At 40.4% G+C, this 25,025-nt stretch overlaps 1 protein-coding gene across 1 annotated transcript in view; it reads right to left on the bottom strand.

Annotated features, from left to right (window-relative positions):
- Window positions 1-17,135, bottom strand: part of BDNF (brain derived neurotrophic factor) — a 56,507-nt gene extending 39,372 nt beyond the window's left edge. Inside the window, exon 1 of the mRNA XM_059406728.1 lies at window positions 16,852-17,135. The gene's annotated coding sequence lies outside the window, so the exon portion shown is untranslated. The remainder of the gene's footprint in view (window positions 1-16,851) is intronic.
- Between the last annotated feature and the right edge of the window lie 7,890 nt (window positions 17,136-25,025).

The raw sequence follows: 25,025 nt of genomic DNA, 5'->3' as shown, positions 1-25,025 counted from the left end.
TTTCCAACTTTAAATTTGCTTGAAAATTAGTTATTTCCCAAGTTTTAAAGCTCAATTATAATTCACTTTCTTCAGGAAAAATACCTACCAAGTTAAAGTTAAGATCTTTGCATTCTCAGTGCTGCTCAGTTAGAAGTTACAACAAATCTTCTACCTGCTAAATCCACATTGCCACATCAGCATTTTTGCAGAAGGAAAAAGTGTTCTCATTTCCGAGACTCTGATTGTGTCTACGGCCAATCTTCTTATTCTTACTCCCTTGATGTTGTACAAATAAATGTTTCTATCTCTACTTTCCAGTGTGTGGTGCAGTTTTACTGAGGAAAAGACAGAGTCAGAAATGGCAGGAATATTTAGATATAAAAGAAGACAAAATGCCAATTCAGATAAACGCTTTGATGAATCAGACCTCTTGACATTTCTGAGCATTTTGAAACTTTCTGATTTGTGATTACAGTGTTACCAAAACAATAAAAGACCTGACTTAAATTACTTTATTTGCCTTAAAAGTACATCTTACATTCAAAAACAATGAAGCTATGATAAACTGAAGTTGTACTGGTGTGTTTCACGGAATTCTGAATAATTCTTTTTCTTTGTTTAGTTCAGGTAGCGTATATGGAGATAGTGCTAAAAGCCAAAAGTCAAACTTTTTACAAAATTATTTTCCTATTATGATCAAGAGTGATGCTGAGAATACAGAGCAAACATTTCTGATTCTCCTTAAAGATTAATCTCTTGCATGTTTGATATGTTAAGAACAAAGTTCCAAAATTCATGATCTGAACATTTTTTCAATCACCCAAAGTTGGAAAAACTTGACTGCTTGAAAAGAAAATGCTCCCTATTTCACTTTTGGGGGGCTTAAAAATTGATTTTAAATTTGTTAAAATATTTATTTATTTTTGGTTATGGGTTAATTCTATCCTAACCCAATGTTCTAGAAGGACAAAGGTCAGGAAGAAATGTGAATTCCCATCTATTCTTTCAGGAAACATAAGCTAATCCTCATTACCCACGTGGGAACAGAGGCAGTAGACTCAGATTTGACACTGACATATTTTTTTCTATTAATAATTTTAATTGGCTGAGGTCAATTCTATTATCGTTATAGGCATTTTATGTTTAATTATGTTTACTTAAGTTTCCTAGTTACTTCTGCCTTCAATCCTCATGCAAAAAAAAAGAAAAATAGTCATCTAGAATCAAATGAATTGACCTCAAAAACTATTGAAAATCTTAGTAATTAGCATAGTGAAAATAATAAATAAACAGAAAACTCTCCTGGTTAGCGTAGTGTCAAAGGTATTTTCATAGTCATGCTGCATGATTTCAAAGGCCCAATCCAGCCTGAACTACATTACTTCTAATCCTACAAATTATTGAATAAGGTCTGTCCTGAGAAAAATCTTAAAAGAGAAATAATATTCCTGTTTATTAAATGGTACTTTAATATGGGGTGTATTTCTTCTCTGTCAGCTTTTCTTGAACCATAAGAAAAGCTTCTAAAGGGTACCTGGGTGGCTCAGTGGGTTAAGCCCCTGCCTTTGGCTCAGGTCATGGTCCCAGGGTTCTGGGATTGAGCCCCGCATCAGGCTCTCTGCTCGGCAGGGAGCTCTCTTCCCCCCCTCTCTCTGCCTGCTTGTGATCTCTCTCTCTGTCAAGTAAATAAATAAAATCTTTTAAAAAAAATAGCTTTTAAGCCATAATCAATTGTGCCCAAATTGGCCAACACCTGTTACAGGAGAATTATGTAAGCAGGCATGACCATTAGTGGCAAACAAACAAACAAACAAACAAAAGAAAGGAGCTACAATATGAAAATGTTAGAAGGGCCAAGATTAGGAGAATAGAACAAGAAGGTCAAAAACCGATCCCACCTGGGAATAATATTTTGTTGGATCAAGAGAAATAGCATCGAAACCATTATAAAACAACTGAGACTAACCCCCAAACATATGAGAGTCATCAACTTGGAACCCTCAGAGTTACCAGATTTTCCCTGAGAACATTCAAAAATTAATAGTGAAGAATAAATTGGTTTACTCATTGTAATGTTTCTGTAAGTATGGTCAAAGGGCTGTGATTGTAGACTGAGACCAAAAGTTAGAACTGACAGTGAGAGCTGCCTGTGGTATGTTGTTGGTTTTATTAGGAGAAAGTCATGAGAAGAATTAGCAAGTTTAAACCAGGGGGTTTCAGGACATTGAAACAAATTTTAAGAACAGATTACCTTATTTTTGTGACTTAACTATTTAGGCTGTTTGATGATGGCAGTAAGAGATTTTCTACTATTAAATTTCATATTCTTCATGGAGAAGTTAGAAACGTGCAAAAAGAGAATTTAGAAAAAGCCATTGAACTTCATAAAGCTGTATAAAAAACAAAATCACACTAGGAATTTGGCCCTTTTTATATGATTCTGAATCTATACAGTGTCTATCTTGAATGGTCTCTGATGAAGGACCTGAGCAGGACGTGCAGCTGGCTCTCTTGTCTAAGTCCACCATGGTAGGAATAAAATCCTCAAAGCTACACGTGTGGCAACTAGGGTTGAGCCTTACATTTCTCTAGCATACAGCATCATTGGAAACATCTCAAACTCTCCATTTTCTCAACTTCAGTTAATCTTCAATTTACTACCTTCATGTCATGGTTACATTCGATCAATTGATGAAAACTTGCTGAATACCTACTACCAAACATTGGTCTACATTTTGTTTTGATACTATTTTTTAAGTAATCTCTACATCTAACATAGGGCTTGAACTTGCAACCCTGGATTTAAGAGTCCCATGCTCCAGGAACAGAGTCAACCAGGCGCCCTCACTCTTTGGGCTATGTTAAAGGCAGATGAATAAAACATATTTCAGCTCTTTAGATACTCAAATTTTAGAACATAAGAATTGTCTTTTAACGCTTTGGGTCATTTGTGAATTAAAGGTTGGAAATTATATTTGGTTTTGTTTTCCCTTGTCATGGGTTTGGTGTATGAGAAGATGACCTTCAACATGCTGGCAGTGGTCAGAGATAGTAGTAATGAATAAGAAACTTGTTCCCAAAGCTGGAAGGGCACCTAGAATCTGGTTAGGGCCCATCATGATTGAACAGTGCCTTAGCTGCCCTTAGTTAGCAGCGTTTTACAGAAGGTAGACAAAGGATAAGGGATCATGATGTAAGCAGTGGTAGGAAGGAAATGAGGCACTGTTCAGGCAAATAATTTTTCTAGGTGCTTAGGTAAAAAGAGATCCAGAAGGGATCTTAAGAGATTATCTCATCCTTCTCTCCCCTCATAGGCTTATTATCATTTCAGACCAGTAAAGCAGATTCCACATTCTTCTTCTGAAGACCTTTCTAAGGACCCAGCAATTCTAGTGCTTGGAAGTTCCCACTTACAACACATTTTTGTTCTTGTTGCAATTTGTATCTTATTTCATTTCATCCAACCTTAGTGAAGATGAAGAACAGCTGCTTACTAACCTCCTTGTGTTATTAAGTCACTACTCGGACTTTTCTCATAACAAGAAATCAGATCTCACAACCTTTCTTCATAAACTCCAACTTCCAATCCATTAATCATTTCCCTTGGTCTACCCTGGACCTCCTCCAAGATCTCCATATTCTTCTGAAAATGTGGAGCCCCATACTAGACATGTGTGTGAAATTATCCAGGGCTCAGGAAACACAGGAGTCACGAATTATCTGAACACAGCTGTTGGGAAAAACTAAAGGGGAGATTCAATCAGATCGACAAATCTTTCCCTTGCAGCTTAGAGACAGAAGTGGTTTGTTCCATGAAAAGATGAGCCTTCATGTCAAAGCTGGATCTTCTATCCTTAGTTTTTAGATGAAGCACTTTGCAAAAGAAACAGATCTTAAACAGGATATTTAGCTTTTATTTCTTTTCTTCTCAATAAAATTGTTTAAGAGCAAGTGATTTTTCTGTAGTCCACATAATATCCTAAGTTGGGAACCTTTATCTGTTAAAAGTGGGATAGTGCTTATATATTCTCAAGTGTTTATTTCGATGTAACTTCTCTCAGAAGGTAAGGACTACAAAACACTACACTACTTTTTAAGCTTCTACTTTCTCCTAATTTGAGAGAGTTCTCCTATTTTCATTTTTGTATGCATATAAAGCCTACTTAGAATAGAGTAAAACTAAACTGAAGTCCATACAAGAGAATCAGGTTAACCTACATGATATCTAGAAGCAAGTTTAACTGATTATTTCACTTGTCATTTATATCTCTGTTATGACCTCACAACCCAGCGTGACCAAATATTTTGGGCCTTTTCATTCTTTATAGCCCAGATGAAGAACATAGGATCAGCAGAAATACCATTTCCACTACTCATGGTTGTCTCTTTAGGGTATGTTTAGGGTATTCAATGGTGACTACAAACTCAATCTAGTAGTCCCAAGAAGAAATTAGGCAGTCATGGAATGAAATCAACACTTTAAAAAAGAAACTGAATAGGAGATGAGCACATTTATTTCCCCTTCATAATATAATTTTGAGAAGTTGTCAAGGGACTCTGTGAACCAAAAGAAGACTACTGGGCTAGGAGTATGCTCTAAGCAGGCACTTCTGAAACCTCTGTCTATCAATGTAGGGCACCAAGAGTGGTAAGTCTAGTTGGATCTAAGAAAGGGTGATGTTGATGCAGATGGATAGGACAAATATAATGTTTCATAAATGTTGAGGACAGAGAGATGGAACAGAATGGGGAATGAATGGGGGAAACACATTCCAAGACCCCTACATTGATTTTTTTTTTTTTTTTTTTTTTTTTTTTGGTCAGTCATTGCTATATATACACTCAAAGAAAACTATTTTTCTCTGCTTGGACAGCAGTTATGATCTGGGAAAGGTGGATGATGTGTGTGAGGTAGTGGGGTATGTGGTTAGATATCCAATTTTGGAAGTCAGACATTGATTCCATGATAGAAATTAAATATGTTTCTGGGATGCAAATTCAGACCACAGTCAGTTTTCCTTGAGACAGCCTCTATGCCGAATTAGAAAAATGAAGACCCAACACATTTGTACCAAATTTCATGCCTCCCCCAAATGCAGTACAATGTTTAGGACTGAGGATCCTTTATTTCATAGACATGCTTTCCTGGAGTACTTGGGAAGAATGAGCCAATACTATTATATATTCTGACCTTTTTAATTTAAAAAAAGAAAAAGTTCCCAGGATAAATAACTGAAGTTAGCTTGCATTGCTCATTGCTTTATGTCTATACTGAATGCTAATTTGAATTACCATTCTCACATAATAAACATATTCTTATGGCATTACAACCAGATTGTGGATGTAGATCATCTTAGAACTACTTTGCAAGCCAAATTTCCATTGCCTTCCATTTTATCTGCACACAAAAACTAATTAAAGTGAGTAAAAATAAGTTGAATTCCATAAAAGAGAATCATGCTAACCTACATGATGCCAATTTGTCTCAAAAAATATATAGAAGTTTGACATATTCTTGACTATTTTCTTGGCTAATTAACATTTTTAATATTACTTTTTGTTATTGTATTTTTGATAACTCATATTGTTGTTATTTATTTATATAAACTGCATTCTTCATTTTTAGGAAGAATTTATAAATATCTAATTTACCCATCAATTAATTGGTTTTTACAAATGCACAACTTCAGAACAGTACTTAATAATAGGAATTAATCACAAAAGTGGAATGATGTGTATGGATGTCATATGAAGAACAAAGAAACAGCCTTAAAGTGTATTTCTTAGGGGCGCCTGGCTGGCTTAGTTAGTGGAGCTTGCATATCTTGATCTTGGCATCATGAGTTCAAGCCCAATGTTGGGTGTAGAGCTTACCCCTGCCTCGAAAAAAAGAAAAAGAGTACTACTTTGAAAAATGATGTGGGTTAAAAAATATAAAGTTTAAATTAGCAAACATTTCCCTAACTAGGGAATTTAAGAAGTATAACTAATATTATAATTCCCCTCTTATTTTTGATCATTTTAAGGGGAAAAAATCAATTTTTTGTTTCATTTTGTTTTCATAGAGGGAGTGGGGAGGAAGCTACAAAAATTGTCACTGTAAACCAAACAAAACTGTTTTCAAATCTCAGATAAGAACTGAGAACCAAACGAAGTAACTGAAAACTCAGGGAATAATAGAGGAATCAATGAAAATTTGAGGTTTCAATTCATCTTGTTTTAGCTAATATCTCAATAATCCTAAAGTAATGGTGGAGTGCTGAAGAAATTTAAAATATAATTAGTTTTGTCCCATCAGTTTAAAGTTAACAAAGTCTTATTAGAATACTATCAATATCTTAATTATGTTTCTATTTTAGTAATTAATATAAATTGTATATAAATTTAGGCATTCGTTGTTTTATCTTTTTATTATTGGAAAATAGAAGAACTACCATTGTCACATGATGTGACTTTAAGGCCCATAGAGTAGTCAAGGGAGTTTAGGTCCTAGGTTAAACTTCATCACTTTCTGGCCATATGACCTGGGTAAGTCACTCCACTAGCCCTCATGGATACTAGAAGTTTCCTAGAAATGTTTGTTGAATAGGTTGAGAGATCGTCACTAGTGTGTACCCCAGGTGCCTGATCAATAGAATGAGGGCAGTGGGCTTTAAACAGGCAGCACATTCAGACCTTAGCGCAGAAAGAACAAATGATTCACATGATTTCAATGCACTAGAGGTACCTGTGAACTAAATCATCTTTAAGATACTTTTGCCCATCTACATTCAGACTCCTTTCAGGAATTGTCTATCACTTGGTAAACTAAACTTGAAACTCATGTAACTCTTTCTCCTGAAGTTAGAGCCCTGAGCCAAGGTAAGAATTCGTACTCTCCTGTCTTTTAGAGAATGCAGTTCTGACAAGGATTTTGGTGGTCTTTTTCATACATTAAAATGTCCTGTAAGATCATCCTTTCCTGGTGGAAATGGTTTCTGAGCTCCAGGATGTAACAAATATATTATGAGTTCAGACCATCCTTTCTTGCATAAATCAGAGGGGAGGCAGGATGATGTCTCCCCATCTTTGATTCCTTAACGTAACTTTGGCAGCTCTGCAAACACCATTGACTCATGCTAAGACTTACTAGTATGCCTCCAGTTCCTCATGTAAAGCTACATCTTTCTCGGAGTTGCTTTTCAGGAGGACGATGGATGCATTTTATCAGGAAGATGCTCATGTACAAGTATAACTCTCTTACCTGGACTACCTCTCAGCTTATTTCTAGAGCTGGTGTTCTGAATTCTGAGTTGGTGCAAAGACCCCAAGGACCCAGACACCAAGTTCTGCATCCTCCCAAATGAAATGTGACTTCCAGAGAAATCCCAAGTTTGGAGTGGAGCCTTTGGAAGAAGAACAGTGAATTGCACAAGGAAAGCCAATAAACATTTTAGTTGCTAACATGGGCTGTAAAGCCCTATAATTACATTCAGGATTGGGCTTGTCCATCCTTCTCTTCTCCATATCTGTAAACAATGTGTTAGCTTTGGAGGTTTGTCATCCACTGTGTTTTTGGAAAGGGTGTGCCTCATCTCAGCATCTGCCGTGCTACAACCACTAACAGTTCGAAAAGGCAAACTTATGAAATGGCTTCAAAACACACTAAGTCCTAATCTAAACAATTTATAACGTTCCTTACTCAGTAACTCAATAACTCTCAGAATCAGCTAACTTGAACTGCCCTGAACAAGTTGAGAAAGGAATTAGACATCATCTGTTAAAGTAAGTGGAAGGAAAAACAGGCAGGTGAAGAGTTGCAGATACTCATCTTGCTCTTCAGTGGTGATATACTTATTTCTGGAAATTCTCTTTCTTGCTAGCGTTTCAAACACGAAATCAATTGTAATAAACAGCTAAGGGATTTACAGATTAGTTTACTGAGTAAAAGAAAGGGCTTTGGGATGAGACTGACCTGAGTTTGAGTCAAGCTTTATCACTTATTGGCTCTGCTAATTTAGGACAGTTAATTAATTAACTGATGCCTCAGTTTCCTTATCTTTAAAATGGGAATAATAATAATCTCTGCCTAGAAAGATTGTTGTGAGGATTCAATTAAATGGAAGTATAAAATGCTCACCACAGTGAACTCAGTAACATTTGATTTTATTATTAATTTATTTGATCCCCACAAAACTCTAAGTATTATCACTGTCTCCTTTTGGTGAGTGTGAAAATGGGGCACCAGAAAAGATAGATGACAATGAGTGGTTTGAATGTCTTTCCTTAGTTAGCAGAGATTCATTATAATTCTGGACTAGCACTTGTGGCTACCAATTTTGAGATTCCCAGCCATCTCAAAGGGCAGGTTAAAGATCTCTTAACAAAATATATGTGCAAACCTGAAAATGGGAGATGCAAATCCAATCTGGGTGGTAGCTACTACATAGGGAGTCATGATTTTATAATGGGCTTTAGAACCAGAGAACTTTAGGTTTGAATTTTAGCTTTTCCACTTAAGATTTGCTGTGTAATTTTGGGTACATCACTTAAACTCTCTGAGCACCACTCTCCTTATTGGTACCATTAGAATATAATCTATCTCAGGTCTCAGGGAGTTGCTTTGAGGGTTAAACAGTATATTCAAATGCAAAGCAAAGAATTTAGCACTGAGTAGTACAAAATAAATGTTATCCCTTCCCATGAAATTTGCATATAGTTTCCCATAGTATCGTAGTGATACTATGTATCACTATCTATGATACTATGTATCACTACAAAGTCTCTGTAGTTTATTGAGGTTGGTGAAGTCACACAAGGTGTCCCAGGCAATGCTGAATCTGAACTTTCTCTCTCTTTTTTAAAAGATTTTATTTATTTATTTGACACACAGAGAGAGAAATCACAAGTAGGCAGAGAAGCAGGCAGAGAGAAGGGGAAGCAGGCTCTCTGCTCAGCAGAGATGATGAAGGACTTGATCCCAGGACCCTGAGATCATGACCTGAGCCAAAGGCAGAAGCTTAACCCACAGAGCCACCCAGTGGACCAACTTTTTCCCTTTTTCAATACAGTAGTGGATTTCTAGGGCAGTGGGTTAGTGTGGGTGGTACTAAGGATAAACCTCAGAGTTACAGCAAGGTCAGCCAGTAGAAACATGTCACTCACTATACCCTAACCACATTATCAGTTGGTTCTTTCTCCACTTAACAAATTGTCTAATGGTAAAAGTATATTTTAAAAGTTTTCCCGAAATGCCAGTTTCCTTCTGCCAGAGAGAAAAACTCAATGGCTAATTCTAGAAGACATCAAGAGATAAGAATTTCTGAATCTATACCATGTTCATAAGCACCCCCCAACAGGTGTGCTGTTAAATGCTTGTGAAATGCTGCATCGTAGTATTTGTAGACTTTGTCACCAGTAGTAATCACAGACACCTTCATATCACTTGCCCATTGTTACAGACATCTCAAAATATGTTGATGCTTATCACTAGTTCAAAATTTTAGTATTTACATATTGTTAGACCTTATTTCATGCATTAAAAAAGCATATTCCTGTATCACATAATATACTATTTTAAAATATTTTTATGACTGTATTAAATATAACTGGCTTCCTTTGTAGCCTTATAATTTTTTATTTTACTTATTTAGAAACATTATTTTGAGAAGGGTTTACATAGGCTTGACCAGACTGCCAAGAGTGGAGTCCATGGCACAGAGTGGTTACAAAGCTCATGCTAATCTAACAGATTTCAAGGAGAAACATTAACAAGCTCATTTAAAAATATTCATTATGGAAGTTGTTAGGGGAAAAAGTAGCCCTTAGTGGAGGAGGATGGTAAAAGCAGAACAATTTCCTGTCAAAGTAACCAGAATAAGGAGCACGGATTGTGCAAATCTGTCTCAATGGACGAATGGCCTCAAGGAAAACTCAGAGGGGATACTTCCAGAATCCCTGTTTAATACTGATCCCATTTTGGCTTTTTATTTTCTCTGCTTAATTTTCTTCACTGTCATGTTTCTCTTTTCTATTCACTCACCCTATAAAGTCCTATCCCAAAGGCTTTAGATACGTGTGGAACCTTTGCATAATCACCCAGGTTGGGTATTTCCTCCTACAGTCCTCTGGGGGTAGGGTAGTAGGTAGTTGGTATTTTCCTTGAAGCTGGAGATAAGTCAATTCCAGTTCCTTGAAGCTGGGGATAAGTCAATTCCAATTCCTTCTAGTCCTGATAAGTATGGGACCTAGCATATTCTGAAGGAATTTCTAGAATTCCATACATTATAACATGCACTCTGAGCACAAAGATCTGAGTTTTTTTTGTTTTTTTTTTTTTTGCTTTTTGGGGCAATTGATTGGATTTCTCTTTCCCAGTGTCAGTTTTTTTTTAGTGCATTTAATGTTAATCAGGGGTTAAAAGCATCAGCAGAGTACTTTCAAACTCCTGTGGTGGTCCTGAAAATGCTTGCAATGTGACAAAATGTCTAATGTAGAGCACATTTCTCCCAGCTTCAGACGGAACTCTTAAAGTCAGGTGACATGTTGCTCAACTTCTGGTTTTTAGAAAATATATTTTAAAGTTTTTTTTTTTTAATTTTTAAAATTAATACTTTGGAATATATTTTGCCATTTGTCTAAAATAGAATTCAAGAATGATATCTGTCATCCCTAGTGCATCAGAAGTTATTTTAAATATGGCATCTTTATAAAAGTCAATAGCTGCCTCATCAAAGGGCAATCATGTCCAGTGTGGGTGGCTGTGCCAATTGTTTTTGAACTACTGCAGCAAGCTAGCCAATCCCAGGGAATGGCTTGCAGCCTTCCTACACCCACATTTTTTCTTAATTATCTCTACCAGGCTGAGTTAGCTAAGGACAGATCTATAGCATTTCCTGGATGTCAAAATGCCCACACACCTTCTGCAATCCTTGAGCTACCAGATCCCTTTCATCTTTTTTCCTGGTTGGTCCATCTAATTATCTATTATCATGTGTATATGATGCATTATTCATGAGGCCCAGACAATTTCAAGATATAATATCTCTGATTTTAATAAGAAATGACCTGAATATTAACATTTATGCTTGCCCAAAGAAAATAAGCAATTAATTTGATAGTGAGTCAATCTCATCATCCCATACCTTTAAAAAATAATCTGTAGGAGTTCAGGATAATTGTTCAAATTAAAACTCTCCAAGTCATCATTTCTCAGAAAACGATAGGCTCAATATCTAGATTTCTTCTATGCTGGGTTTCAATAAGTTGCCTTCACTTCTCATAATGTGCTTCTTAACAAGTTAAAGACCCAGCAGCACCCCAAATTATAAATCATCAAATGTTAGGGTGACTTAGTACTTACCTTCTACCAAGAAAGAGTTATCCATTCTATCACTCAAACTTGGAGCTTAAGTGGAATTGAGAGTTTATCCTGAGAACATCTTTTTGTCATATGTGTGAAGAAATAGAGCTCGAGGGAGACAACTGATTTTTTCTCAGGTACTGACTAGTTGGGAGTAAAGCTTTAACTCGGGCTGTTCACTGTGTTCTCTTGAAAGATTCTAGCAGTTTGTCCCCTTCTAGGGATTAGAGCAAATTAAAGAACTAGTCAAGTCTCTAAACTATAAGCTCCACCAAGATAAGAACCATTTAGTCTTCCTTATTGCTGAATCTCCAGGTTGTCAGTTAATGCTTACCGTGTAAAATTATAAATGTTAGTGGGTCCATAGAAAATATACCTTTTGGGCCTGAAGTAGGAAATGGCCAGTCAAGCTCACAATCCCCATAAGTATCAGAATATCTACCAAGACAAGCAAGATTCCAGGAATCTAAAACTGGGGTGAAATTCCAGAGGCTTAGAAGGAAACAAGCCAGCCTGAATTCATGCATCAGAAATGGGCTGGGCTAAGTGACCTCTGAAGACCTTCCCAGCCCTCAGATTCTATGACTCACAAGTAAAAGTAAAATGATTCTCGGCTTTGGCCCTTCCTATTTTCTGTGTTGGTTTTGGGGGACTTAGTGATCGTTGGTTTTGGGGGACTTAGTGAAACGGGCGCGCCGCTACAGGAAGACTCTTGCCTTCTTTGAGCCTCCAATTGTCGGAGATTGAAATGGTTTAGGAAGGGAAGGTCATAGCAGAATTCTGGGAACTATTTGTAGATAATTTTTTTTTTTTTAATCAAAGAAATCAAAATAGAAGAAATAACATATAAAGTCCCATCAGATGCCTAAGTGGGATTTGAGGCAACATAGTCTGGACAGGAACAAGCACAATCCTTGAAATTTGAAGAAAGAGATTCTGTCAGTCTTCACTGCTTACCAGCAACATGGTCTTGGACAACTCTGAATTTGAATTGCCTCATCTGTAAAAAGGTGACTGCTAATTCCTACCTCACACAACTGCTGAAGAGAACAAACAAGGAAACTTATTAAAAGCTATGATAGCACTACATGCCTACAAAACACGATTATCAGGAAATACAAATAAAGTCTGCATAATCGCAGAATTATTTGTAGGACACCTTTAGAATGTTAAGAAAAAAGAAAAAGCATTTAAAAGTCTGCCTAAATTAAAAAAAAAAAAACAAAAAACTCAGAATGAATGCTCTCAAAAATAGCCAAATGAAAATGGAGGCAGGGATAAAGAATTTAACATTCTGATCTTTTCAGCATGCTATTTTGGGGTATTAGTTTTCATGCAACATGTATATCTTCCTCAAGACACACTTACTAAAGCAGTAGCTTTAATTTCCTAAGTAAAAAAAGGAAGAGTTCCTGTTTTTGAAAGTATGATCACTCTTCAGTCAAAGGGGGGAGGAAATTTTCTTTTTATTGGTTAAGAATTTAATCTTTCTCCCCTTAAAGGCATTCCCCCTATTTCACTGGGTTTAATAATGGTAAGCTCTCACTAAGTGTTAATATTTATTTTCATTAAGTACCACACTCTGTTCTTTACATGGATTATGGCATGTAAACTTAAGAGATCTCTGCTTGTGAAATTCACCAGAAAACAGAGAGACAAACATGCCCATACACACACACACACACACACACACACACACACAGCAGTAGTAGATCAGCAGAGAAAGACACGAGCCAAAGAAAGATAATTTGAGTTACTTCTGAGGTAGCAGTTGTAAAATTAAAATAGGCAACTCATTAAATTATCCATAGAGTGAAAAGAAAGCTACATAAATAGATATTTTCCTGGCAAGTCAGTGCTTTTCAGAAAACAAAATTAGTTTTAAGCAGAATTTTAAAATCAGGTATCAGTTCATATTCATTAGAATCATTTAAATGGTTAGCTTGTCCTAATTAAAAGCAAAGAATAACTTTACTGGCCCTTGGTAGAAGAATATTTAATAAAAAATATGTTCAGTTAGACATCATTTTAACTGACAGATTGTAAGCAATTTGATCCTGTGAATGTTGTTTGAGCAAGTTGGAGCCTGGTCCCCAAATCATAGAATTAAAAACAAAAATCCCTTTTCAGTCATGCCTCAGCGCTGATTTTTCTTTATTTCTCTTTGTTGGTTTTTGTGGCTGATTATCTGTTTTGTGTCATCTAGGCCTTGCCTCTCACATTGCCTGATTTAGGGATGTTGTTTCTTACTAATGTTTCCCCTAGAGGACAGGCCAGGAAAAGAAAAAAAAAAAAACTAAATTCACTAGCTTCTCCTCTTATTAAGAATTTAGATGAGAGACTTGTTAGAAAAAGAGTCTGGCAAATAAATGAAGTTTATGTAGGTTGATTTTAGATCTTTCAAAGGCCTTCTTTCCAATTTACACTGATAGGCAATTAACAAATAATATTTTGTAAGCCAGGAAAAAACTTGCTTTTAAAATCCCCACTTTTTTACCTTAACCATACAAATCAAATGGTTATCTAAAAATAATTAGTACCCTGGTTTTATTAAATGAAAACGTGTCATGTAAAAAGAATGTCATAGTGATACCTCCCATTTATAGAGTGTCTGCTTCCCAGTTTGCAAAACCCTTTCAGACATTTTTTTTCCCAATCCTCAAAAATTGCTGTGTTGTAGGTCTTACTATCAATGACACTGAAAAAGCTACAGGCAGGATGAATATATTTTCATCTAAATCAATACTGATATATTCCATTGGGGGAGCTAGACCAAGCTAAAATCTCACACACGGAAATATTAATATGCAAGACCAGGGGTATAGAAGTAGGCTAGAATACCGTTAATTTTTAGGGTTAAAAACACCCCCCCTCCCTTTCTTCCCCTATCACCTTCTAATCTTCCGTCTGATTTCAAACAGGAGAATTGAAATTTCTTGCCTCCGTGCTGAGCAGTTCTATGTAAATACACATAAACAGTGAATATCAGGTGCACATTCTTAAAGTGACATTCATTTCCACGGCACTTTAGGCGAAACCATTTTATCTCATAAATCGAGGATGTGTGTGTGTGTGTATGTAAGAGAAGATGACGCGATACTTTGCAGGTTTAAGTGGTTGATGATGTCGAGGTTACAAGAATTAGACTGTTAAGCATTTTCCCTCCTTGCCTCCCAGAGCCACGAAATCTACAATTTTCTCGGTTCGACTGTCAGATAAATTGGCAAGTCGACTAAAAGGATAATATTCCCTTAACGATGCATTCATCTGAAGCCCTAGCAACTGTATTAGGCAGCAGTGAGTATTCGCTAGAAAGACATCTCGAGGAGAGGGAACTCTGCAATTTAGAGTGACAGATGATTTTTTTCTCATCCATCAAGCCGCCTCGAAATGTCACAATATTTACACCTCTTCCTTGGTGAATTAGAATCCAGACAGGCAGACAGGGGGAAAAAAAAAAAAATCCGACCCGTTGCCGCTTGACTGGGGAAAAGCAAGCGTTGCACCTTTAAATTCTGCCCTACCATTCCCTGTGCCCCCCCCTCCCTTCTCGGGATTTTGCAATAAATCTCCCAGTTCTGCGTTCAGCCCTGCAGATCCGTATTTAAAACAGCACCATCTGGGAAGGGTGGGTGGCGATGGTGATGCGGACTCCTTGGAGTTCCTTTGCAGCACGCTTGGAATTGCATCAGACTGATCAGAAATCCCCCCGCCCCCAAGACCAGCCCCTCCCGCCTAGCTCCCCTCCCTGCCCCTCCCCTCTCCTCCTTTCGCGTAGATCTGACTGAGAAAACGACTGGATCTCGGAACAATCTGTGCCCCATTCGCTGCTGCAGACTTGCTCCGTAAACCCTGCCCTACGCTCCCTTTGTGTGCGGAGCAGCCTATCACCGTCATCTGATCCTAGTGCCTCTTTTTTTTTTTTTTTCCTTCTAAATCTCCACAATATCCTCGCGTTGCCTATGAATCCGTCCCTTCCACCTGAGCAGAGTTGGGATTCTTTCGTTCGCGAGAATAGTCGAGTCTAGAGTTTCGGAAATAGGTTTTCCCCTACACTACCGCCCGCCCCCACCCCAAGCCCTAGACTCTTAATTAAGAAGGGCTGATCCGGGAAGGAGGAGTCCAGAACGCCCAAGCCCTGGGGCGAAAACTGCCAGTGGGTTTGGCTTGGCGGCCGGAACAAAGGGTCCGGGAAGGGGGTGGGCTGAGGTTTGTAAGAGTGTGGAAAGGGTGGTGGCCCACGCGCTGGGGCGCGCAATTCCCTGGGGTGCCAGAGGAGAGGCCAAAGGACAGTGCTGCCGCTGGCTCTGGCCGCTCCGGGTCCCCCCGGGGGCGGAGGCGGGGGAGGTGGAACGGAAGGTAGGGAGGCTCTGAGCAGTGTCGATCCTCCCCGCCTCCCGGCCCAGCGCGCCGGCGGCCCCGGCCCGGCGTGGAGCCGGCCGCCCTCCACCCGCGCCTCCGGGTGCATCCTGGCGGTGGCTAGGCAGTCTGAGCCCCAGCTGATTGGTGGCTCTGTCCAGCCGCCGAGCGGATCTGCGAGTGTTCTTCTCCATCGCCTCCAGCCACCCAGGCCCCCTCCTCCGGCCCGCTCCCTGGCTTTTCAGCCCGGAAAGGACCTTCTCCTCCCAAGCAGAGGCCCCCCCTTTTCTTAGTTACCCCGACTGACTCGGACCTGGGCTCAGTGAGGCATCCGGCCCGGCGGGGGAGCGGAGCGCGGTGTCGGCGGCTCCCCTTCCCTTGAGAAAGCGGGAGCCCTCTAAGCCAGCGCCCGAAACTCGTGGGGAGGGAGGGGAAAACACACACACACACACACACACACACGGAAAGAAACATCCAGCTAGGCGCGAGGGCGACAGAGGGGAAGAGATAGAATGAGGGAGGGATGGAGGCAGGAGGAGGGGGCGGGGTAGAAGAAGGGTGGGGGGGCGGGAAGGAGGGAGGGGGGAAGAGAGGGAGGGGGGAGAGATACATAGAGAATGAATTCTTCTCACTAGCAGAGCTGAAATTACCTTGATTCATTTTGTGTTGGAGATTTAGCGTTACCTCCTACCCTCTTCCCAACCTCCTCCTCCCCACCGTACACCACGACCACAGCCTAATTCTAAATGGTACAAAGTCAAAATTTAGGAAACTGAATGTTGTGTAAAAGCCTCATAATTAGTAATGAATCTACTGTACACACACACACGCACACACACACACCGGCAAAGAGAACGGAAAAGGAGGTGAAGGGGAGAAAAAGAGAAATCTTACATTTGAATCAGACATATGCAGGTCCAAGTTAACTAAACTCATTATATCCGCAGGAAGACTGAGCATTTTTTTTTTCTTTATCCCCCCCACCCCCTTCTCGCTTTACCCCAAGGCTCTCACCTAGGGCAATCCAAACTGGGCAAATACCAGGAAACAACCCCCCTCTCATGCCCTCCTTCTACCTCCTCCCCTTCACCACAAGTCCTCTCGGGAAGACCGAGTATCAAAATAGCTCAAGAATTGGGGTTGCAGGGGGTCCCCGCCCCGATGCTTACCTTCTTTGCGGCTTACACCACCCCGGTGGCTAGATCCTGGAGATAAACACTTGCATTTCCCAAAGTTAACCCAGTATACCAACCCAGAGCTTGCCAAGAGTCTATTCCAGCCTACACCGCTAGGAAGCCAACTTCAGCGAGCTCAATGAGGGGACCAAACTGGGGCTCGCTTTCCAAACGCTCCGCTCCAAAATCTGACTCTCTCCAGCCCGATCTCGGTGTGAGCCGAACCTCAGAAAAGACGCTTCTTAAGGGCGACACGAAGCTGGCTTTACTGCGGGGCTAAGACGGCTACTTAGGGTACCACCACCTCGGACAAATCCGTTGGCTCTGTCCAAGGTGCTGAATGGACTCCGATCGCCCAATTACACACCCGGCGCAGCAGGAGGAAAAGGCTAAAAAAATCTCTAATTCAGTGATACTTGATATTGCTCTAGACGGTTTCTTCCACTTCCTTACGTTTTGTCACGTGTGGATGGCTTTGCCAAAGCCATCCTGTTAATAGTTGATCACATGTTGATGAGACCCTTTTCTTCTATGAGAAGATTACCCATTTCATTACCGGTGATATACACTTCTGACTTATTTCTCCCCCACCAACCCCACCCCCCATCCGCACCCAAACTCCCAGTCTCTACCCCATCCTTACCCCATCCACCCCCTAACCCCAACCTCTAGTAGCATTATTGTTTTTAGATGGAAATTAACCCCCCTGTGAATGCCAATTACATGCCCACAAATAAATCATAGAATATGCTCATACACCACACACATAGAGGAAAAGAATGGAATGCAAGAAGGCTGGGAGAGAAGCATCAGCCTTGAACAGCCAAGATAACACCCCCCCCCCCAGCTCCAAGTTTGTTCCACGCAGTTCCACATTGCTGTGTTAAATCTCAAATGATTCCAATTAAAGTTGCACTATGTAAAAACCCGATTCTCCTGGCCTGAGTAGCTGCTGTTCTTTGGCGTGTTAAGTGCCAGGAAGAGCTGTGATATGCCCGTTGTTAAGCAACATGTCAAGATTTTTCAATTATAATGCGGGGTTTATTGCTACTCACCATTGTGCCTTTGCTGTCCTGGAGACTCAAGTGTCTTAAAATCCCGTCTCCCCAACAGATGCTGGAAGGTAATGTGTCTTGTTTGAAGTCATCATGTGAGAAGTTCGGCTTTGCTCAGTGGATCGCCCACCACTTGGTGTGACTTATGAATCTAATAACCCTTTGCAATATCCGCAAGCTTAAACTCTCAACCACCTTGGCGACTACAGAAGACAAAGCAACTGGCATCGAGGTTGAAAAACCTATAGATTTACGCAAACGCCCTCACTCCGAGAGACACGTTTTCTCTTGAGTTCTAAGGTAATTCTAATGAATGAGCGAGGTTACCAATTACTGCCCAACTGCCCTGCTAAATAGCGGGTGGTTCCTGGGGCTTCCTCCCAACCGCCCGTCGCTGGGTTCTGGCACAGAAAGTTCCCGGGGAAAGTGAGGAGTTTCAGGGTACCCTCATAAAAATAATCCAGCCTGCACACCGCTTCCTTGCCCACTGCTCAGGTCACACCTGGGGCTCTGGCAAAGCTGAGCTCTGCTCGGGAGATTTCCCTGTCGCCAGGTAAGAAAATCTTCGCCTTGTCAGGCTAGGGCGGGAAGACCGCTGGGGAACTTGTTGCTTATCAGCGCCAGGAGGCTACCGCTTTAATAATAATACAAGAAGAACGCAGGGGGAGGGGGTGGGGGGCGGCAACGAAGACTCTTCGTGCTGTTTACGTGACCAACTCACTGTGACGCCCTTGGTAGAAAGGAAACTTCTTAGAAAAGTTCGTGCCCCTCCCCCTTCCCCATCATGACTAAGGGTCTCCCGCTGATGAGGTCGTGAGTGATGATCAAGTGGGGGGTTGGGGGCTAGGCGGCGGGGGCTGTGGGTGAGGTGACTTGTCCTTGGGAACAACTGCCTGCGTCGAAGCGCGCATCAGCCCGGTAACTTTTCCTTTCCCTCTTAGGGACTGATGACTAGGCGAGAGGCACCGGGGCGAGCCACTAGTTGCCCACAGGAACCTGTGTAAACCGAGCTCTCGAGCGGCTGAGTTGAATGAAGTTATAACTGCGTTTGCTCTAATAGGTTATGGCTTCTCAAATGAGAGTTAACAGCCCCAGCGCGCAGCTAGGTCGGCCTGGCGCTCCGCGGACTGTAGAGCCGCGGGCAAAGGCAGAGAGGGGTGCCACCGCAGCGGCTCGGCGCTCCGCGTCCGCTTGGTGCTTCTTCCCCGGAGTCGCTTCCGCATGGTCCGGGGGGCCCCTCGGCTGGCCGGGTGCTGGGTGAGCGCGGCGGGGAAGGGGAGCCACGCGCCGGTTGAACCTGGGCTGGGATTGCGAGCGGTGGGAGGGGTCTCTCCCAGGAAGCCCCGCGGTTTAGACCCGCGCTTCCTCACCAGTGGCTGCGCAGGCTGGGAAGTGGAGAGGTCACGTGCCCGCGGAAAGTAACTTAGAAAGGAAAGGATGAACTTCAAGGAGAAGAAAGAAAAAAAAAAAAAGCACGATAGAACAGACCACCTTGCCACTCCCTCACCCCCACCCCCCACCAACCCGGTGTAAAATAAAGGCCGGAGAGGTAGGAGAGGGGCCCCGCTCTATGAAGACTGGGGGAGAACTCGGGAAATCTCAGGCAACAAGCTATATAACTCGATCTTTGGCGACGTTTCCTCAGCCTAAGGAGGCGCTAACTCAAGGTATCTTTCCATTGAAGCTGCCCTTTGCCTTCCCTCAGCCGGTGCCTGCGAGCCGAGCAGAAGAAACGAAGAGGATTGTAAACCAGTTGTTATGGAGATGCCGGTCGCTCTGAGGAGCGCAAGTACCCCGGGAAGTCCCCAGAAGGATTTCACGTTTCGTTGTTTTGGCACCAACACCATGATTTTGCTTTCCACCCAGAGTTCCCACAAAGGAGAGCCCATCAACGTCGTCACAGGCCCTGGCCGCGGCGCTATTGACTGCAGGGATGAGGCAGAGAGATGCTGCATAAGATGGTGGATAGGTCTTAAGTTTCAGACCACCGAGCCCTTTCCAAGCTGCACTTACTTTACGCCAGTCTGAAGTACTGTATTTGAATGTCATTCGTGCTTCCTTATGTATAAAAACCTCAGTTACACGATAGGATTAGAGGCAACAGACCATTAGCTTTCTGTGGCTCTTCAAGGTTCTACTCCCCTCCCCCTCCCATCCCAGAAATGCCTTCCTCCTGGGAAACAAGCTTTACTTCCTTATTCTGTATATGGACTTCTGTTCATTGGAACTCCCATTGGCACCAGGCTATTATTACTATATGTAAGTCTAGTGTTGAGTTGACCTCTCTAGAGATGCTTCCAGAGCCAATGCAGTTTATCCTAGGCTCCAGCCAAGGTACACATATACAGACGCTTCCTAGACCTCATTAGGGACAGTTGTAGATTTGCCAGGCTCCTGGACACCTGAGGTAGATTATGATAAAAGGGTGACAGACACCCTCACAATCATCAGTGCGATAGTTCCCTCGAACTGAAAGAACTGCTCAGATTGTCTACAAACTGCCACTTTTTGTCGATCCATGAATTAGCCAGCAGATGCTGCCCTAAGACTGGGACAGCTGGAACATACCATCCTCAGAGGTCTTGGGGTACAGGTTTTGTGGACAAAACTGGTTTCCTGAGAATGCAATTCATAATGCTATAATTAAGTTTCCCTGCCTATTCAGTAACTCCATTACAGATCTGAAATCTTGAAATAACACAGGGAAATGATCGCTATATGAGCATAATTATTCCCATTGTGTCCATGTTGTATGTATATTTGACTTCTTTGTCAGCAGTTTGTAGTTTGTATAGAGACTATCAGATATTTCTCTGATGGATCTTTATTCTGAAAACTAATGCCATATTTTATGGTAGGTCACCCTGAATTGTTAGTCTGGGTGACTGGGGATTCAAAACATGAATGATCAATTAGTTTGAAATGATTTAAACAACACATAATTGTACTGAAAATATTTTCCAAGGAATATTTTTGACTATTGCCTTTCTTTCTTGGAGTCATTGTTAAAACCTAAAAGTCATAGATCAAGATGAGGGAAAAGGGCTGCTATATAATGTGAGTTATTACAGAGTCTTGGAGAGAGGAATGAAGAGAAGGTGTTTAACACGCAGTATTTTTTTTTTTTTTTCTGGACTTGATTTCATCAGTGATCTGAAGGTGAATTCTCCTGGTGTATGATCAGCTCTCCATCTTTTTTTCTCTTCTTTCCACTCATTTACATATTTTCTTTTTTTTTTTTCCATCTGCAGAAATCCAGTGTCTAATATAAGCAACTATTGCAGTCATTTCATTTGTTGAGACATATGCCAAGTACTGTACCTGCCACAGTTTTCATCTTAGGAGCGCTTATTCCTGAGGTCATCTCATTTTCTCCACACAACCGGAGTCAGCTGTGATATGAGTATCCCACTTCTCTAGGTTCATCTGACCCCATTCATTTTTAGTAATGGTAAGAACATTTCAAACTGTTTTTAAACAAATCTTGTTCCTTAAAGATCCTTTTAAACAAACTGATTTAAACAAATCTTGTTCCTTAAAGATCACTACTTAACAATGTACCCAGATTTTAAAGCAAGATGTATTAACATAACCTAGAAGAAAGGATTTTTGCTTGGAAACCATGAATATTGTGTTCTTGGTAGGTGAATTCTCTCATGTTCACATGCAGCATTCTGCCAAAGCCATAGTTGTAAAATTTGTTCTCTGAATGTAACTTTATGAAGATGAGTATAAAAATTAATAAGAAAGGACTTATCTAGACTAGAAGGCACAAGAACATCATTAAGAAGATGTGTAAAGAGTCTTAGGATTAGTAGGAGAGTGGTAACAAAACAGGAGTCTGGGCAATCAGAAATGGAAGAATATTTCTTTTTCTTAAGGAATTAACAGATGCTTGGAATATCTCTTGAGACAAAGCCTGCTCTCTTATAAAAGGAAATTCAGTATGTCACATTAAAAAGGATGGTTTGGTTATTCCCTCCCCCTATCAAGGCAGAAGTGATGAGACAGTACTTCCATTCTTTCTTTCCAAATCTATTTGATTGTAATTAATTGCCAAGTGTTCCGTCTCACCTTGTGTTTGATGAATTAGTTCCTTCCTTCTCTCTTACTCCTACTTCTTCCCCTTTAGTACTTTTTCTATGCCTGCCATTTCCTGAGGCTGGTGACCAATATATCAATAATTCCTGTCCTAACAAATCTCAGAGTCAAATAAACCCAAGATCTAATCCACGAAGAGTTGGAAGTTAGGTGAAGATGACACACTGGAAGAGTGTTTGGCTAATCATTGCCCAGATGTCAGCAATCATTGCCTAAGGATCACTTGTTATAACCGATGAAGAAGAGTGTTCAAAGAGAAGCTTCAGATGGTGACATAAGTGCTGTCTTGGAGACTAAAAAAAAACAAAAAAAGAACACCAAAAAAACCAAACCAAACCAAAACAAAAAAACCCCAGCAGAAGAGTTCTGTTTATGATATAAGAAGTGATTCTGACCAGGTAGGAAGAAAGATCGGCTCCCTTAGTCACTTCCTGATTTTTAATGGTTCTCCACAGGCAATAGAAGGAGAGGCAAAGAATCACGATGCACAATTTGGAAAGCTTTCTAAAAACAAGAATAGGCAATGATTGCCAAGAACCTGATGTTGAGCTTATATTTAAAAAGAACCTAAGGAATCTTCCAGTTACAAACCTAGTTTAGATAGGAAGGAAACAATCAGAGAATCCAAAAGAAGCAAGCAAGAGAAAGCTTTGGAAAAGTTATGGTTTAGTTGCAATAACCCTGGTGCATTCCTAAGCCTGACAGGTAAGCACAAGACAAAAGATCTGATCATGATCTAACTCAATTTCAGAAAAACCAGACAACCGCATAATGAGGTTGAATCAAGACCACATGGGATTTTGAAGAACTGAATGACTCTTTCCAAACCGTCTTACAGACAAGAGATGAATAAGAGGAAGTATGGGTGGCAAGTAGGGGGAAGTGACATTTTTCATGTGAAAAGCTGATAGAAGATTAAGACAGGTCAAAAGCATGTCAGGTCAGGACTTGGAAGAAAACATACTTATAAGTATAAGTATATAAGATAATGTTAGAAATCAAGTAAAATGAGGAAGCAAATCCCAAGGAGTCACATAATTATGAAAAGGCAAATGATAACTTGTAAGAGTAATAGAGTCTATATTGTGGTAGAGCCTCACAGGCTATGTTTGAGATTTAATCTACTTAAAACATCCGAGGGATAGTTTCACAGGTGCTTACCCATGCATTTTTCTAAATAATTTAATGGGCGCATGAATTTCCTGGGCAGCTTTTTCTTTTTTTCCTTTAAGTAAACTCTAACCCCACTGTGGGGCTTGAACTCACAACTCTGAGATTAAGAGCCATATGTGCTATTAAGTGACCCAGCCAGGCACCCTACCTGGGTAGCTTTTTTAAAAAGCAGATTCTGAGTCTAGCATGAGAAATAAGATTTGGCATTTTTAACAAATTCCCAATGGGGCTGGACCACACTTTGCACATGCTGCTCTAACCCATGGCATCATTTGGATTACAGTCTTTGTTGAAACCCGGCTAATCACTTTATTAACTGGAGTGAATGCCAAATAATGAAAAATAATTCAAGTGATAGGCCTCTTTTTTTAATCCTAATATTACACCAGCCACAAATTCTAACATGCTCTTAGAAACATTCTAGAAAGTTCCTGAACACAATGAACATCCACCTCTTACTATAAGTAACATTGGCCATAGTTTAAATGTTTGTCTTTTTATATGCTTTGAAATAAAAGGAAAGTGAATCGGCTTGGAATTTTCTGGGCACATTGCAAAACTGAAAAGAAGTCAGGAAAATTATTCTAGTCATGTAAAGAGGATTGGTTAGGTCATATTATAAGTCCTGAGCTCATTCTGGGTTTCTTTCTATAAATAGGATATTTTGGAACTAGAGAAGGCATAGCAGAAGGCAACCAGAATGACAGAGGGATTTGGGGAATTTGCTTCTGCTGAAAGGTTAAAGAAACTAGGTCTGTTTTCTTTTGTAAGGAGAGAAAAGATGGTACCTCACTGAGGTGATACCATTTAAAAGTAGTGGAAGTAATAGGATGCGACAAGAGTGCCTTATGGAAACAAGAGTAGAAAGATTCTGGCACAGAATGAAGGCCAGAAGAATGGCTCTAGCTTTTCTAAAAGGCCCTCGGTGAGCAGTGTTCCTACCGGCAAAATTTCACTAGTCACAAAAGGAGGGATAAACAATGGATTTTTGATCAGAAAATAAGTGAGAAATAGAAAATAAAGAGACGGGAGGTAGAGGGTGAGTTGGGGGGGGAGGAGAACCTTGTCCATTTATTCATTGAGAACATTTTAAAATAGGCATTTATTAATCCTGTAGAAGTCCTTATTCATAACACATGGTGAACTTGACCAACTTTCCCAGGCTCAAGGGCTCTGCTGTTGTAACACATCACATTTCCACTTGCTCTTCAACCCAAAATGGTACTTTTTCCATCAGTTCAGCAAAGAAATGTAAATAATCAGCAAAGAAATGTAAATAATGCAGGACTCTTCCTCTAAATTACTTTTCCCTTTTCATCAATCCTGGGAAAAGTTCTTTCTTTCTTTTTTTTTTCTTTAGGTCATAGAAAAAGCACTGTCCATGACTTTGCCTATGATCCTAACTCCTTCATCTGATCCCTGAGCTCGGAGATGGACGGACTAGCAGGTCACTGTGGTCAACCCCATCATTTTATAGCAGAAAAACATGGAGCTTTTAGAATGGATAATCATGCAGTTTTGCCTGTTTGGTATTAGAAAATATACACTTCCCAGAAACTTTGAAAATTCCCCAATGAACTATGTGGAAAATACCAGTCATACCATAAGTTAACTCAGAATTCTAGTTTTCAGTCAAAATTCCTTTTCAGCTCTGTGTCTTTTCAATTAGATAGCTCTTGGCAGGAATTGTTCTAGGTCCACTGCTTTAAGTGGTCTCAGGCTGCTATGAGTTGTCAATAATTCAGGGAAGCAGGTAAGAGAAGGAGGCATTTCTCTGGAGCTTCTCCTTAGATGTGTATGATGCTCTTATGCATGTTGTTATCTCTAACTGCCTCTCCC

Source organism: Mustela nigripes, chromosome 1, assembly GCF_022355385.1.
Source record: "Mustela nigripes isolate SB6536 chromosome 1, MUSNIG.SB6536, whole genome shotgun sequence".
Lineage (NCBI taxonomy): Eukaryota > Metazoa > Chordata > Mammalia > Carnivora > Mustelidae > Mustela > Mustela nigripes.
This window is presented reverse-complemented; position numbering and strand designations above follow the sequence as displayed.